This window comes from Zingiber officinale, chromosome 3B (assembly GCF_018446385.1).
Source record: "Zingiber officinale cultivar Zhangliang chromosome 3B, Zo_v1.1, whole genome shotgun sequence".
NCBI classification, from domain to species: domain Eukaryota; kingdom Viridiplantae; phylum Streptophyta; class Magnoliopsida; order Zingiberales; family Zingiberaceae; genus Zingiber; species Zingiber officinale.
The window spans coordinates 45,777,147-45,792,685 of record NC_055991.1 but is presented as its reverse complement, the minus strand read 5'-3'; positions in this window follow the sequence as shown (position 1 = coordinate 45,792,685).

The following is a 15,539-nucleotide window of genomic DNA, read 5'->3' as shown; positions in this document are numbered from 1 at the left end:
ATTTTTTCGTGAAAATTTTATCCCAACTTTAGATAGGTCAGCTTAACTACTATAAAAATTCTTTTCAGAATATTTGAAGAATTCAAAATAAATTTAATATTCTTTTTTTTTCAACACTGCTTTATAAATCCCAAAAGTTCAAAGTTCAACTTTAACGTTCATTTTAATATTTTGTCATTTTTTTACCCTTAGAGATTAATTCAGATTTATTTCCAACATTTCTCCTATTTTTAATGTGATTAAAGGGGAGAGAGTTAGAGATTAAATCTAATGAGAGGGTAAATTTTCTTATTAAATGTTATTATTGCATATTAAGTACTTGTTATTTTACTGTTATTTATTTTATGATTTATTCTAATTTAATTTGGGTTGTTCACATAAAAAAAGGGAAGATTTTAAGTACTCCATGATAGTTTTGATGTGATCAACCAAGTTAAGTTATGTCTTGTTGTCTTTTGATGCATTGTGTCTAAGTGTATAGGAACTTAGGAGCATAGAAAGATGAGTGAAAGATACAACTAACGAGAAGGACGGCATGAGAGAGAGTCAACGGGCTCGGTGCGTCCGAGGGACGAGGTGCTGCGGAAGAGTACGTTGGCGGATGAGAAGGAAGCACACAACTTTTCCGAGGGACAAGAAGCCGAAGTAGAAGGTTGCTTGAGAATGTTGAAAAATGGGTTCAGGTGAGCCCTATTCCGGATGGCCGAAATCATCCAAGCGAGCGAAGCCGGAGTGGAAGACCTGGACTAGTTTGTTCTAGCCAGGGTGCCTCGACTCTGCGACATTGTGGATCAACATCAGTAGGCGTTTGGGCGCCCGAAGCGGGTCCAGGAACTCGGACCGGGATAAAGTTTTATCTTCGTCGCGTTGCCGTTTGCAAGACGATAAGAGTTGCCATGCTGGGGGTGCTCGGAGAGGGTTCGGGCACCCGGACTGTGCCACATCAGTAAATGGTTGTTTTTTACCAGTGGAATATAAATAGGGCCTTCGTCTTCTCCTTTTCGAGCAACACACTCTGTACTTCAATTCTCTTTTTGTTTTTCGTTTATGAGCTTAATTTCTGTGTATGAGACTTCTCTGTCTTTGACGTTTCGTTCGAGAAGGAGATCTTTATAATGAACTCATTTGCCTTGGAGTAGAATCCTCTGATTGTCGACCAAATAAATTAATATTCCGCACTTCTCTTTTATGTTGTAATATTTCTTTAAGTATGTAATTGCTTTAAATCCTGATCGAGTTGAGAAAAGTATTTTATTTTTTTTTGTGCAGGATAATTCACCCTCTCTTACCAGCTGCAAAGGTCCAACAGTTATTAATTATATGATCTAAAATTTGGAATGTTTCTTTGTTTTGGAGTTCCAAAGAACTTCCTAAACGTAGTATGTAGACAATGAGTATGAGATTATTCTAAAATACTAACTATATTTATTCTGATCTACACTAAGGGGGCGTTTGGTTTAGGGGAATAGGAGTGGGGAATGGGAATGTGAATCATTGATTGTCATTGTTAATGTTTGGATTATAGAAATAGGAATGCAAATAAGGGAATGAATCCTTGAAATTGGGTAATAACTCATTCCCATGTACCTTCCCTTCAATGAGCTATTACCCTATTTTCATCAATCAAAATATTCCCTTATTCCAAAAATACCCTTGACCTAAAACTAAAATTTTCTCCCTTAAATCAAATATCAAAATATATATATTTATTTTTTCTTTCATATCACTTCTCTCTCCTTGTTATCTCTCATCATATTTTCTCTCTCATCATTTTATCACACACTTTCCCTCTCCTTAATCTTTCTTATCACACTCTCTTTCCTCTTTTTTTTCTCATTACACTTTTTCTCTCATCATACTTTCTCTCTCCTCAATCTCTTCTATCGCACTCTCTTCTTTTTTTTTCTCATCATACTTTCTCTCTCATCATACTTCCTCTCTCCTCAATCTCTACAATCACACTCTCTTTTCTCTTTTTTTCTCATCACATTTTTGCCCTCATCATATTTTCTCTCTCCTCAATCTCTCCTGTCACACTCCTTTTTTTTCCTCAACACACTTTCTCCCTCATCATACTTTCTCTCTCCTCAATCTCTCCCATCACACTCACTGTTTTCTTTTTTTCTCATCACACTTTCTCTCTCATCATACTTTCTCTCTCATCATACTTTCTCTCTCCTCAATCTCTCCCATCACACTCACTGTTCTCTTTTTTCCTCATCGCACTTTCTCTCTCATCATACTTTCTCCCTCATCATACTTTCTCTCTCCTCAATCTCTCCCATCACACTCACTGTTCTCTTTTTTTTCTCATCACACTTTCTCTCTCACCATACTTTCTCTCCTCAATTTCTCTCATCACACTCTCTCTCCTCATTTTTTCTCATTACATTTTCTCTTTCTTCATCCTCTCCCATCATACTTTCTCTCACATCATATTTTCTCTCTCATCTTCTCTCATCATGCTCTCTTCTAGCACACTCTTTTTTCTCATTTTCTCTCATCACATTTTCTCTCTCTTCATTTTTTTTCTCATCACACTTTCTCTCTCATCGTACTTTCTCTCTCATCATTCTCTTTCATCATATATTCCTCTCACATTCATTTTTCTCTCACATCTATTTTTTTCTCTTATTTTCCTTTAAGGGTAAAAAAAGAAATTTTGATTTATTCCGATAGAAAATATGCAACTAACCAAACATTGCTTTTAAGAGTGATATCCATTTTCATACCCATTCCCATTACACAATACAATGATTCCCATTCCGATTCCTATTCCTAGGAAAGAACCAAACACCCCATAAGTATTTTTCTTGTTGGATGTTGTAAGGCTACACCTAGGTAGTCAAGTTTCCTATCCTCTTGTAAAGAGCTAGATGTCATAAGCTTAGAAGTTCCAAGGTTCATACTAGGACTCCGATACCAAATTTTTAAATTCCCCAAATCTGGAGTTGTTGTGAAGTGCTCCTCTTGGAGTTATTGAAGTTACTAGTGCTCTTAGTAGAGTTATGTGCTTAAGCTTATCATAGAAAATATCAATAAGTTTTTTATTTTTTTACTACTTGGATAAAAATTTATAATTTATTTTTGAATATCATGCTCATTTAATTAATAAAAAAATCGGGCATAATTGAATTTAGGAGCTAGAGAGAGAAGAACTTTAGAATGTTTGGTAAAGTTGTGTATTTTTAAGTATTATAGAATGGATGATATGCACAGCATGCTACAACATTTTAAAATTTGAAAAAACAAACGTTTGGAGCTTTTACATTTGGGTCATCATTTTAATTATAATGAAGAAATTCAACTACTAAAAGATTGTCTACCCGGGCGATGAAAGAACATAATCAATTAAATACTAATTCAAGAGGGATCGATATTCCACAATGAATTGTGGTCATCATTGATTAAACGATTGGGGAAAAAGATTGAACTGGAGATGAAAAGATCATTATATATCTTTAGGGATAACTTCTAATCGACATCTCTCGGAGTTCATTCCATTAGATAATTGGTTTTTGAAACGAATGGTTAAAATGATATCTCATGTGTTAATGCGGAATTAGATTTTTTTTAAGAAGATGAATTATTATTTATATATGTTTCATTAGATAATATTTGTAAACATGTTATATACATATGTAATTTAATGTATTATATAATATACATGGTTGAATTGAACATGCATTGGGAACTTTTAATATTGGAGTTATTTTTTTAATACATACTTATTTGTATATATGTGAAGATGGAATTTTATATTGTATGCTAAATTAAGTGGGAGTTTTAGGTTGGAAGAACTTTAAGTAATTCTTGCCTAAAATTAATTGATGGGTTGTTACTTTGAAATTAAATTCATGATAATGCAATATTAGAATTGTAGATGATGATTGGAAACAAAGCTAATTTTTGAGTTTATACCTTATGTTGAATTATCATAGATGTTAATTTTAAGTACAAAACAAATGAGTATATGTAATGAACATTAACATGTGTAATCACCTCTTAAATATTTAAACCGCGACATCAAATTCTATCACTACTCATCTTAACAAAGGTGACAAACTGAATGGCAAAATTATGATACTTAGCGTCATAAGATTTGGTATGTTCATATATACATATATGGAGATGACTTGATAGGGCCAAGGCCAACATGTTGTACAGTCATTTGATGAGGTTCAAAAAGACCCGACAATGATGGAGTGGAGCATCCAAGGGATTGTAGGATGAGGAGAGCATCAAAGTGCAACTATGCTAGAAGGGGGTAAATTATGTAGATAGAGCATGAATGATGATACATAGAGTGAGCTAAGGGCTTAGTGCACTAGAAAGATGAGAAGCCTAATAAAAGATGTCCTCATGGTAAAGGAGTTGTAAGGTAAACTCTAAGAGAATTGAGAGATTGTGCATATAAGATGGTAGATTTTAATTTAGGCGAAAACTCAGTCATTAAGAAGGTCATAGTCAGTGATCCATTTGATTGAAAAGTGTCTTCAATCAACGAATTGACTCATGTGCATCAATTGACAAATTGAATGTTTCTTATTCAAGGCTAATGCTCTATTTACTGCAAGGCGGCAAGGTTGTGACCTGTCGACAAGGAAGCAAGGCCACGATCTCACGGTGAGGTTTTTAGAGCCTCTTCTCGCTACGAGGCCACCTTAGTGGCCTCGTCACGAGGTTGCAACTTAGCAGCTAGGAGGTCGAATAAGGGTCACCGCGAGGCCATGACCTTGCCACAAGGAGGCCACCATGGCCTCACGACAATACCATAACTTATCGTTGTTGATGCAATTGACCTTTAGTCAAAGTTGATCAAACTCGAGTTAGTCAATACATGTTGAATAAAAGGGTAACTCATAATTTTATTTTTGAAGATAGGTTAAGCAATTGAGTCTCCAGATTATTAGTGGTAGAGTTTCCCTTAAGGTTATAAACTCGCCAGCTAAACCTATCACTAATGTTGCCAAGTTAATTTTGGTACAACTTGAGAACGGAGTGGAAACTTAGATTTCTTCATTGTATCAATGGATGACTTCCAAGTAGCATTAAGATTGGAGTTATTCTCAACCAAGTGTCTATATTTCCTCTAACAACAACCAACTCCCTCAGCATAATTCTAGGAAACAAAGCATGTGTAGCCTTCATAATGTGTGCTTTAAGGTAGAGTCCAATGCACTATCGACCCTACAATTTAAGTAGGCTTTAAGTTGAATCCAAACTACCATACCACTATCTTGGAGTTAAATGATGAGGTAAATCTTGTGAGTCAATATTAGAGGTCATATAATCATTTCTTAAAGCATCAAAGGATATAACTTTGTTTAAATTTATGCAATGGATAGGGGAAGGGAGAAAATATTGGTGCAGGGAGAACTAAATAATCAAACATGAGTTTTGATGTTGGCAAAAGTTTAAAGTTAAACCCTTATGGATCTAATATTTGTGTTAAATGCATAAGACTTAATAGGAAAGCCCTAGTAGGCCAGGTTGACCAGATACTAGACAACAAAACCCTAATATGTTAGTTGGGCAGGATACTAGGCAACAGAAGATTTAGTGGATTAAGAGGATCGGACATCAGACAAGATGAACTCGATGGGTCAGCAAGGACTGAACATCGAGTCAAAGGAAGTCCTAGTGGATTGAGTGATCGGACGCTAAGTAGATGAAGCCCAAACATGTCAGTTGGACCCGATATTTGACAAAGGGTAAATAAAGATAAACACTTAAAGTAGAGAGGTCCTTCTGAAAAGAAGGACAATAAGGATGTGTCCTCATTGAGGGGACAAAAATTTGCGTTGATCTGACTAAGAATCCTACCAGATTTTAAAGTTGAGATTGGACAGTTATTTCTTAACTGTCACACTTAGAATATTTATTTTACATTATTTCTTTACTAACACTATTTTGTATGGTTCGGACAACTTAAAGGTAAGTCCGGTTGATCGAACAGTGAGGTTCAGTTAACCAAAAGTTGATATGACATAGGGAGAGACTTGGCAACTGAAATATCCATCGTGCTGACATGACATCTGATGTTGATGAGGATATTTCTCAAGATGCCGATGTGATAGAGGAAAGAATTCAACTTTCTGACATGTCCAGGTGCTTGTTCAAGATAAACGTCATCTTGCTAACATGGTGAATGAATGGACTTCATCGAGATAACATAGCGACCAGAGAATGAATTGACGATGTTCAGGTGACTGATATAGCCAAGTCAGTTGTGGACTCAAGATGAATTGATGACATGGCAGGTTTAGTCTATAGAATTGATTGCACGTGAGAAGAGAGGGGGGGGGGGGGGGGGAATCACATGTATTTTAAAATTTTATTTTTGATTTTTTTAAAACAAGTGTATAATGGAAAAATAAACTAAGTAAGAAAAACAAGAACACAGTCGATTTTTTACTTTGTTCAGAACCTTTGACGACTCCTACTCCAAGATCCAGACCTTTGGACCTATCGACGGGTAATCCACTATGAAGTCATAATTGAATGCACAAATTGAAGAAGAAAGTGTAACAACACTTTACACTTTTATATATACAATAATTATCTGTAAATAAAATATTACCCAATACTTTGACGAACATTTGAATGCACTCATGCGTTGGTGTTGGTCTGTTTGCAGTAATCGAGTATAGCAGCCTTGTAGCATAGCAGTCGAATGATGTTGGAGCAGTCAGACAGTCAAGGATTAGCGTAGAAGATTGATGTCTTTTTCTAGGACATTGGACCTCCTTTTATAGATGAACCTGTTCTTATCAGATCCATTGAATTCGGGATATACTTTCTGACTTTTGAATTTTATGGATAATTCTATAGAGAAAACTAATTAAATAATTCAGATCTTATCCATTGCTTCAGTTCGATCTAATTTGGTTCAGTTCAGACCGGTAGGGTTTGGTTTGGTCTATTTCGGTTCTATTCAATTCACTCCATCCACTTGAGGTGCCACCAACTACTGGTTCGACACAGTAATCTTCTGGAGGTCATATCTTTTGACTCTGGACTTGAAATCAGACTCTATCAGTGATCACGTGTGTAGAATTCATAGATCTATGTATGCATCTACAACATAGAGTTAGAAAAATATATTCATGAATGATTTATCTATATTTATAAATTAGATCTTATCTTACCAAGATCAGGATTTAGTATTAGTCTTTACTTAAGGAGGTTAAAGACCTTAACGAATGACTAACTTGGACTCATTAATTTAGTTTAGTCAAGTTGAAACCTCAACTCAAGTGTCAAAGCTTGAGGAAGAGAACTCAAACTTGAAAAACCAAGTAAATGATTTAAAGTCAATGTTGAGCAAGTTCACGTATAGGTCTAAGTATTTAAATATGTTGGTTCGAACCAAACGGGCTACATACAACAAGACTAGAATTGCATTTAGCTCAAGTCAAAATCATGTTTCTTACTTTATCTCAGTGAAAAGAAATGCTAAAAGTAAGATGACTTGGGTTCTAGTCAATCATGTAGGAAATAAATACTATTGGGTACCAAAACAACATATACTTATGATTCATTCTAATGTTTGCCATATAAACTCAACTGCTAAATTGAAATTTGTTAGACTCAACATAGAGCTAAATCTCTTTTATATATATATATATATATATATATATATATATATATATATATATATATATATATATATATATATATATATATATATATATATATATATTTTGCTTTATTCATTTAAATATAAAATAGTCTAGGTCCAATAAGATATATTCACTATAGATATAGTCAACTAGTATCTTCACAAAGAACAATAACTAGTTTGTGTTTTTGAAGGCATGACATGCTTAGGATTATGCCCTTAATTATAGTGATTTATCATGAATTAAGACTAAAAATTTTATATCGATCAAGTTAGGTAATTCTAACATATTAACAGCTTAGTCTTTATAAGATTAAGTTGAAAGCACTTAACCTAATCAATCGATTAAAATTTTCTATTCTATAGATGGCTAAGTCTGAAATCAAAGTTGGACATTTTGAAAGTGTTTTAAAAATGTATTTTGTCAAAACATAGATATTTTTCAAGGAATATCACGTCATATCTTTTTCAATAATTGTTAACTTATTTTCAAAATTTTCTCATATGAACTTGATGATTGATTGAACTAAGATAGAAATAGTATTTTTGAGAAGTCAACCTTTTTGACTTTTCTGTCACTCTAATAGTATACAGATGCCCAAGTACTAAACCACATAAAAATCAAACTAATTTAACCAACACCGATAAAACATTAAGCTCGATCGACCGTATTTGTCTACAGTTGAGTGTATTGATACCATTAATTTGATTCCATAAATCATAATTATAACAACAATATTAGGTATATGGTCAACCGACTGCTACTCCAGTAACTCGAGAACCCTTTATATAGGCGACATAGAGAAACAGTTGAATTTCCATCTAAAATCTATTTTTTTCCTCAAAAACTCGGTGTTCTATTCTATTCAAGATCATTTTTGATTGCCTTTTCAAGTTCAAGGTCTTTTGAATTACCATGTCTAGGTAAATATCTTTTTAGTTTTTGCAAAATTATTTTTCTTGATTACGATCAGTTGGTTAATTTTCTTGTTAGACCTAGACGTAAGTCAACCAAGGCTAACACACCTCAACAAATCCTTCCACTGACTCTAGGTTCCCTTCTAAGGACCTTAAGCTTAAGCATGAATAATAACAGTACACTTAGAAGAAGACTAGGGTCATGTAGGATAGATTGACTATTTTGGGACTTGTAGCTTCATGGTTGAATTTACAATTAATTACATGTCTACTTTCATCTTGCTTATTCATTTGCAATTAACTATTTGGAATTATGGTTGACTTATTATATCTTGGTTCATTGTTTTCTTCTCCTCTTTACAAATTAACCCATTTTGATATATTAAAAAGGGAGAGAGAAAGAAAAACAAGAGTTAAAGTTGAAAAAATAATTTCTTATTATATTTTTCTTAAACTTCTCATTTGAAGAAAATTTAGATGATTAAGGGAAGCAATAATGAAGGAGAAGTTACATCTTAAATTAATTTATTCATGTATGAATACACTAATTATATCTTATTATACATTGAACATAAATTTCAAACTTATTTTTTGATTATTGTTAATTAACTTTAACTTAGTTTTTATATTATAAAAAAGAGAGATTATTGGTACTGAGAGCATAATATATAACCCAGAGTTTTAATCTATAACTAAAATTAAAGTTAGATTTATTGTGATTTAACAAGTTGGTGTCAAGTATGCAAGAGCAGGTTATTTGACAAATGGTGAAGTCCTCGTTGGGGACCAAGCAATGACTAAAGTTCTAATGAAGCTAGGCAATTGAAGAACTAATTGGAAGTCAGAAAGGAATGAAGTCCTGGTTGGGAACTAATCATGAAAGTCCTTGTCGAGAACTAAGAAGTCCAACTGAAGTTAGCTGAGTGCTAAAAGCTTGGCAAGACAAATCCAAGTGAAGTGATCTAGGAGTTGAAGTTTGGCAGATAAGTCCAAGTAAAAGCTGTTGGATCGAAAGCGCTAGAGGGGGGGGTGAATAGCGCTCGTGGTTTTCACACTTTTCGAATTCGTAAATCGCGAGTAATAAAGCAGCGGAAATAGTAAAATGCACAAACACACAGAAGACACAAGAAGTTACTTCGTTCGGAGCCTATCTCGACTCCTACTCGAAGGCCCACGCTCGTTGAGCGTTTACGTTGGACAACAACTATATCTCGTAAAAACTATTACAAACTAAGTACAATTCAAAGCAGTAATAATAAAAATTATACCGACAACAAGAGACTAAATCTGAAGCTCCGGGTTGTCGGCGTCGAGTTGAGGCTTTATCGGAACGTCTCGTTAGCACCAGGTTGCAGAAAGATTGCTTGTGCGAAGTTGTATAGAGCTGTTGTTCGAAGTCCCCTTATAAATAGTGCTGGAGGCGCCTCCAAGTCTGTCCGAGGCGTCTCCAGGCCGCCGAGTCGCACGGGTGGATCAGCGCAAACCTGGTCGCACCTCATCCCTCTGAAGGCGCCTCCAAGCTGCTCCAAGGCGCCTCCAGCTTCCTCCGAGGCGCCTCCAACTCCTCTGGACAGCTGACTTCGGCTAGCACCCGAGGCGCCTCCAAGCCCCATGGAGGCGCCTCGGACACTGTTCATCCGAGGTTTGAGTTGCTCCTTTGTTCCTGCAAATTGTGTTAGTCCCAAACACAAACTCTGCAAAACAAAATTAGCACAGAAATAATATTATAGATAAACTTGACAATCGTCAGACTGTCCGGGTCCGACTTCGGATTTTCAACCGGAAATCCTAGGTCGACCCGATGCCTACTGTTTCCTCTATAGGGAACACGTCTTCACCTACTCCACTCGGGAGATTTACCTGTTGCCAGTGCGATCCTCCAGATCGACTGGACTTTTGCTCAGTGTTCGGAGCTTCCAAACTTTCTGCTGGACTTCCGCTTCCAGGCTGGTCCAGTCTTTCACCTGATTCGCGACACCAGGACTTTCCACCTAGGGTTACCCCCTAGGACTTTTGCCTGAAGCTCACGACCCGCCAAGACTTTCCGCATAGGGTTACCACCCCCTATGACCTAGGGTTACCACCCCCTATGACCTAGGGTTACCACCCCCTAGGGTTTTCTCCCTGCCTAACCGCAGTTAGGACTTGTCTGAAACACTCAATTAAGTATGCTAGATTACAAAACAACTTAACTTTGAATTCCTTTACCATTATCAAAACAATGGTCGATCGTCGGATGCTTCCCGCACGAACAATCTCCCCCTTTTTGATTATGACAACTGAAATTCAAAGCTAAGTAAAATAGATGTATAAAATTTAAGCAAGTATGCTTAATAAATTTTGAATGCACGCATGGTTAAGCTAAAGCTTAAATTTTGTCAAGCTCCCCCTTAATAATGACATTTTAAATTTTTGTTTTTGAATTTCTTTTCTACTCTCCCCCTTTGTCATTTATCAAAAAGAATGAACATTTTTAAAAGAAAATTTTAACTTTTCACAAGGAAAGGAAAAAGACTAATTAAAAAAAATATCAATTTTCTAAAAATAGATTGAGCTCAAAATTAATTTTAATAACTTTTAGCAAATTTTTAAAACTTTAGGCTTTAAAACAATATTTTGGTAATCAACATTCTTAGTTAAAGAGTTCTTTCAACTGAGTTTAAAAGGCTAAGTAAAAGGTTGATTTTGAAATATAGCTTTAAGTCAGTTTTGAAACTTAGTTGACCTTTTTTTTTTTTTGCTAAATTTTGTGAATCTGTTAGAAAATACTTAGTTATAGTGTGTTTAGAAGAAATTTGAAAGTCTTAGATAACAAAAAAACTTTTCAGAGTTAAAGTTTTGAAAACTTACCAAGAAAAGCAATGACTTTTGAAAGTTAAAGTTTTAAAAGCTTAGTTTTATATACGAATAATCAATTTAAGATTTTTGATGGAAAGGGGGGGAGCTTAAATCCTTAATGTCTAAGCATGAGTTCAGTTAGACTGATTGTAAGTTTGTTAATTTCTTTTTAAGTGAGGTATCAGATTCTTAATGTGCATGCCTAAAAAAAAAAAATTTAAAACTCAAGCACTTGGGTTCGCGGCCACATGTCTAACCGGTTAGCTACTAGTTAATTACCTAGAGGGCAACAGCTTTCACTTGGTTAGTCAAGTTAAGTCTATAGATCCAGTTAGATTTGACTAGCGCTGGAAGACTTGACTTGATTACTGTTAACTAGGTGTTTAACGCCCACACTCATATTGATGCAAAAATATAAGCATTCTTGAGTCCAGGCTGTACCCTATGCATCTCACACCGTTCTATGTTTTTCAAAGACAAGCAAGGTAAGCCTAGGTGTTTGTGAGATGCTCTGACTGAATTCTAGGGGAGCATGATTTCTAAAGTAGAGTCTAGGCTAAATCCATATTTTGAAACTCTAGTAAAGTTGGAGTTTTAAAACCAATATTTTCCTAGAATTTAAAAGATAAGGAAAAAATTGTAGGAAACTGATTAAAAGATCAAAGCTATTTTACCCAACACATTCCTATTTTGTTAGATGGTAAACAGCTAAAACTCATAAACATAAGTAAAGGTCAACCATAATACTAGTACAATCAGAGAAGACAAATAGGTGTCTGTCCAGGATACATCAAGTGATAGTCTCAAAAGGCAGGATCATCAAGAGCAGGATCATCAACTGGAGGGTTGTCAGCCAGAGGTGGTGCAAGAGGCTGCTCGGGTGCCGGTTGAGGCTATCCCTGACGCCGTATCTCACCTCAGAGAGATGCGAACCCTGCAACCATCTCAGATCGGAGAGATCGGAGGAAGCGATGGCTATCTAGCACAGCCCGTCGCGTTTGAATGGACTGGATCTCGAGCCGAGTAAGTCTGTCCTCGACGGAAAGAGGAGTCAAAGTCGAAGGACCGTCTGATGTGGAGGGTCCGGCAGAGGTGGAAGGATCTGCGAAAAAGTCCTCTGCCAGGAAGTCGGGCCACTCCTCACCCTCACCTGGTACGTCCTCCGACTCTGGAGCACCACGAGCAACGATTGGTGGTGGTCGGCCCTTCCAGGCCAGAATCCCTCGGCAGTGACCTCTGCACCCGCTAATCTAAGACTACGCTGACCTAACTCATCATAAATGGTAAGTGGGATGAGTGCCCCTCTGGTAGTGTCTATCCTAGAGGTGGAGAAAATCTCGGTCAGGATATGACAGTAAGGCATATGGATCACTCCAGATGTAACTGTACTAGATGCATGAATGATGTTATGAAACATATGCAATGCTATGTCTATATCAAGGCGCTGACTGAGAGCGTACAAAAAGAACGAGTGGGATGATCGCATCTTCGAGACATCTCGAGATGTGATGGGCAAGATGCTGTTGGTGCGGTTAGCACTAACGATTTAACCCAGGTTTTGATGAATGACAAATCAGGTTAAGTTAGCTTGTTGTTGTCTGACACTTTGATCGAGTGTGCAGGAGAAGTCCAGACAGGTCGACGGGCTGACTGGATGTCTGACACAAAGCCTAGCTAGGTCGACGGGCTGACCGGATAGCTGGCACGAAGTCCAAGCGGGTCGACGGGCTGACCGGACGCTTAGGCACGAAGTCCAGCTAGGTCGACGGGCTGACCGGATAGCTGGCACGAAGTCCAGACGGGTCGACGGGCTGACCGGATGTCTGGCATGTAAGTGAGATAAGTCACTGGAGGGGAGTGACTGCGAGGACGCGTTCTCGGGAAGGGAACATTAGGCGTCGATCCGACTTAGATCCATTTCGGATATCTAAGTCGAGATCGTGACTAGATTCCGGTCTTGGAAAGACGGAATCTAAGTCATACTCTTTTTGCTGATTCATACTCAATTTGCTTATCTATAAAACTGTGCTAACAATCTGTGTTGCAGGGTATATTTGCCTCGGACTAACCTTTTCTTGCAGGAGAAGGACTTTTTGGAGAAGAGGGGTCCGGGTGCCCGGAGGGGATCCGGGCGCCCGGAGGGGATCCGGGCGCCCGGAGGTGAATTTTATCCAAGCCGAGTCGTCGCCATATGGAGTTCGCTGATTAGACCTGCCACGTCGCACCAGGGCGCCCGGAAGGGATCCAGGCGCCCGGAGCAGCATATAAAACAAGCCCCAGGGATGGAGCTTTTAGAATCAACTCAGAACTCTTAGACTGCTTGCTCTGCTACTCTGCGCTCCAACGACGCTAACGAAGCTCCGACAACGCGATCTTTTCTTTGTAGCTTTCCTTCTGTCGGTATAGCTTTGTTTTATTGTTTATTAGCATTTCTTGTACTGCCTTTGTACTTATCATATCGAATTGCTAATAAATTGCCCAACGAAAGTACTCACAGAGTATGGGCCTTCGAGTAGGAGTCGTCACAGGCTCCGAACGAAGCAAAAAACACCGTGTTCATTTGTCTAATTTTTGTTATTATTCCGCTGCGCTTAACTCTTTTTAACGCTGTTTTTCGAATCGATATTCACCCCCCCCCTCTATCGACGTTTCACGATCCAATAAGTGGTATCAGAGCAGGTACCACTCTGATTTGGTGCAACTACCAATCAGACAGGGGATGAAAAATTAACCTTTATTTTTTTCGGTTTTTAGTTTTTACGCTTAATTCCAATCTGGTATTATTACCAGTTTTGGAAAAATTTTTTTGTTGCAATTAAATCTAAATTGGTGCAACACCAATTTAGATACTTCTATTATTTTTTCCGCACTACTAATCCAAGACCAAGTCTTGGGATATTTTTCTGTCGTTGTTTACTTGTGTGCAGGATGTCTCAACTAGAAGGCTTCAGAACAGTGCGTCCTCCCCTATTCAACGGGGATGACTTCTCGTACTGGAAGAAAAGAATGGAGGTGTACCTAAAGACGGACTATGATCATTGGTTCAACGTCATAAAGGCCTACCGAGCTCCAACCGACAACTCCGGAAATCCACTAGACACGGAACAGTGGACTCCGAACATGAGGAAAAAGGCGTCGACGGAAAACAAAGCAATCAACACGCTACACTGCGGTCTAACACGAGAAGAGCTGAACCGGGTCGGGCCGCATCAGAACGCTAAAGAATTATGGGACAAATTGATCGAGCTGCACGAAGGAATGAACGACGCAAAGGTAACAAAAAGAGACTTACTTTTAAATAAAATATTTAATATAAAAATGCAGGAAGGGGAAACGGCAAGTCAACTGCACGCGAGGATCAAGGACATCCTCAACGGACTCCATGCGATAGATCACCAGATGGAAAACAGAGATTTAATAAGGTACGCACTAAATGCTTTTCCGCGTAATAGTTTGTAGGCATCGATCGTAGATGCCTACAAAATTTCTAAAAACTTATCTAAATTAAAGTTAGACGAGTTTTTTTGTGAGTTAGAACTGCATGAACAAATTAATGCTGGAGTCGAGAAAGGTGTTGCTTTATTTGCAGGCTCCTCCAAAGAAAAGAAGAGCAAGTCTGAATCGGAAGAAGATTCCGATCAAGATTTCGAAGATGAAGAATACCTGGTGAACTTGGTAAGAAAAATGTTCACCAGGAGAAAAAGAAGCTTCAGCAAGAAGGACCTTCAAAAGATCAGCTCTCCCGCGGAACAAAAGAACGTGACTTGCTTCGGATGCAATAAAAAGGGACACTACAAGAGCGAATGCCCAAGACTGAAGTTCGACAAACCGAAGCCGACCAAAAAGAAGGCCCTCAAAGCAACGTGGGATGACTCCTCGGACGAATCAGAGGTAGAAGAGCAGAAACACCAGAGCCACCTCGCGTTGATGGCTCGCGAAGCTGAAACGGAAGACGAATCGGGAGATGAATCGGAAGACGGGTCCGAACCCGAATCGAGACACGAGTTCGTACTCGTTTCTGAAGGCCCGGATGAGGTATATTTTAATTTAAACAATTTTTTTAAAAAAATTATTTCCTGCTTAAATAGTAAATTAGTTAAAATAGAAAATCAAAACAAATCACTCCTTGAGGAAAATCAAGACCTCAAGGAACAAATCA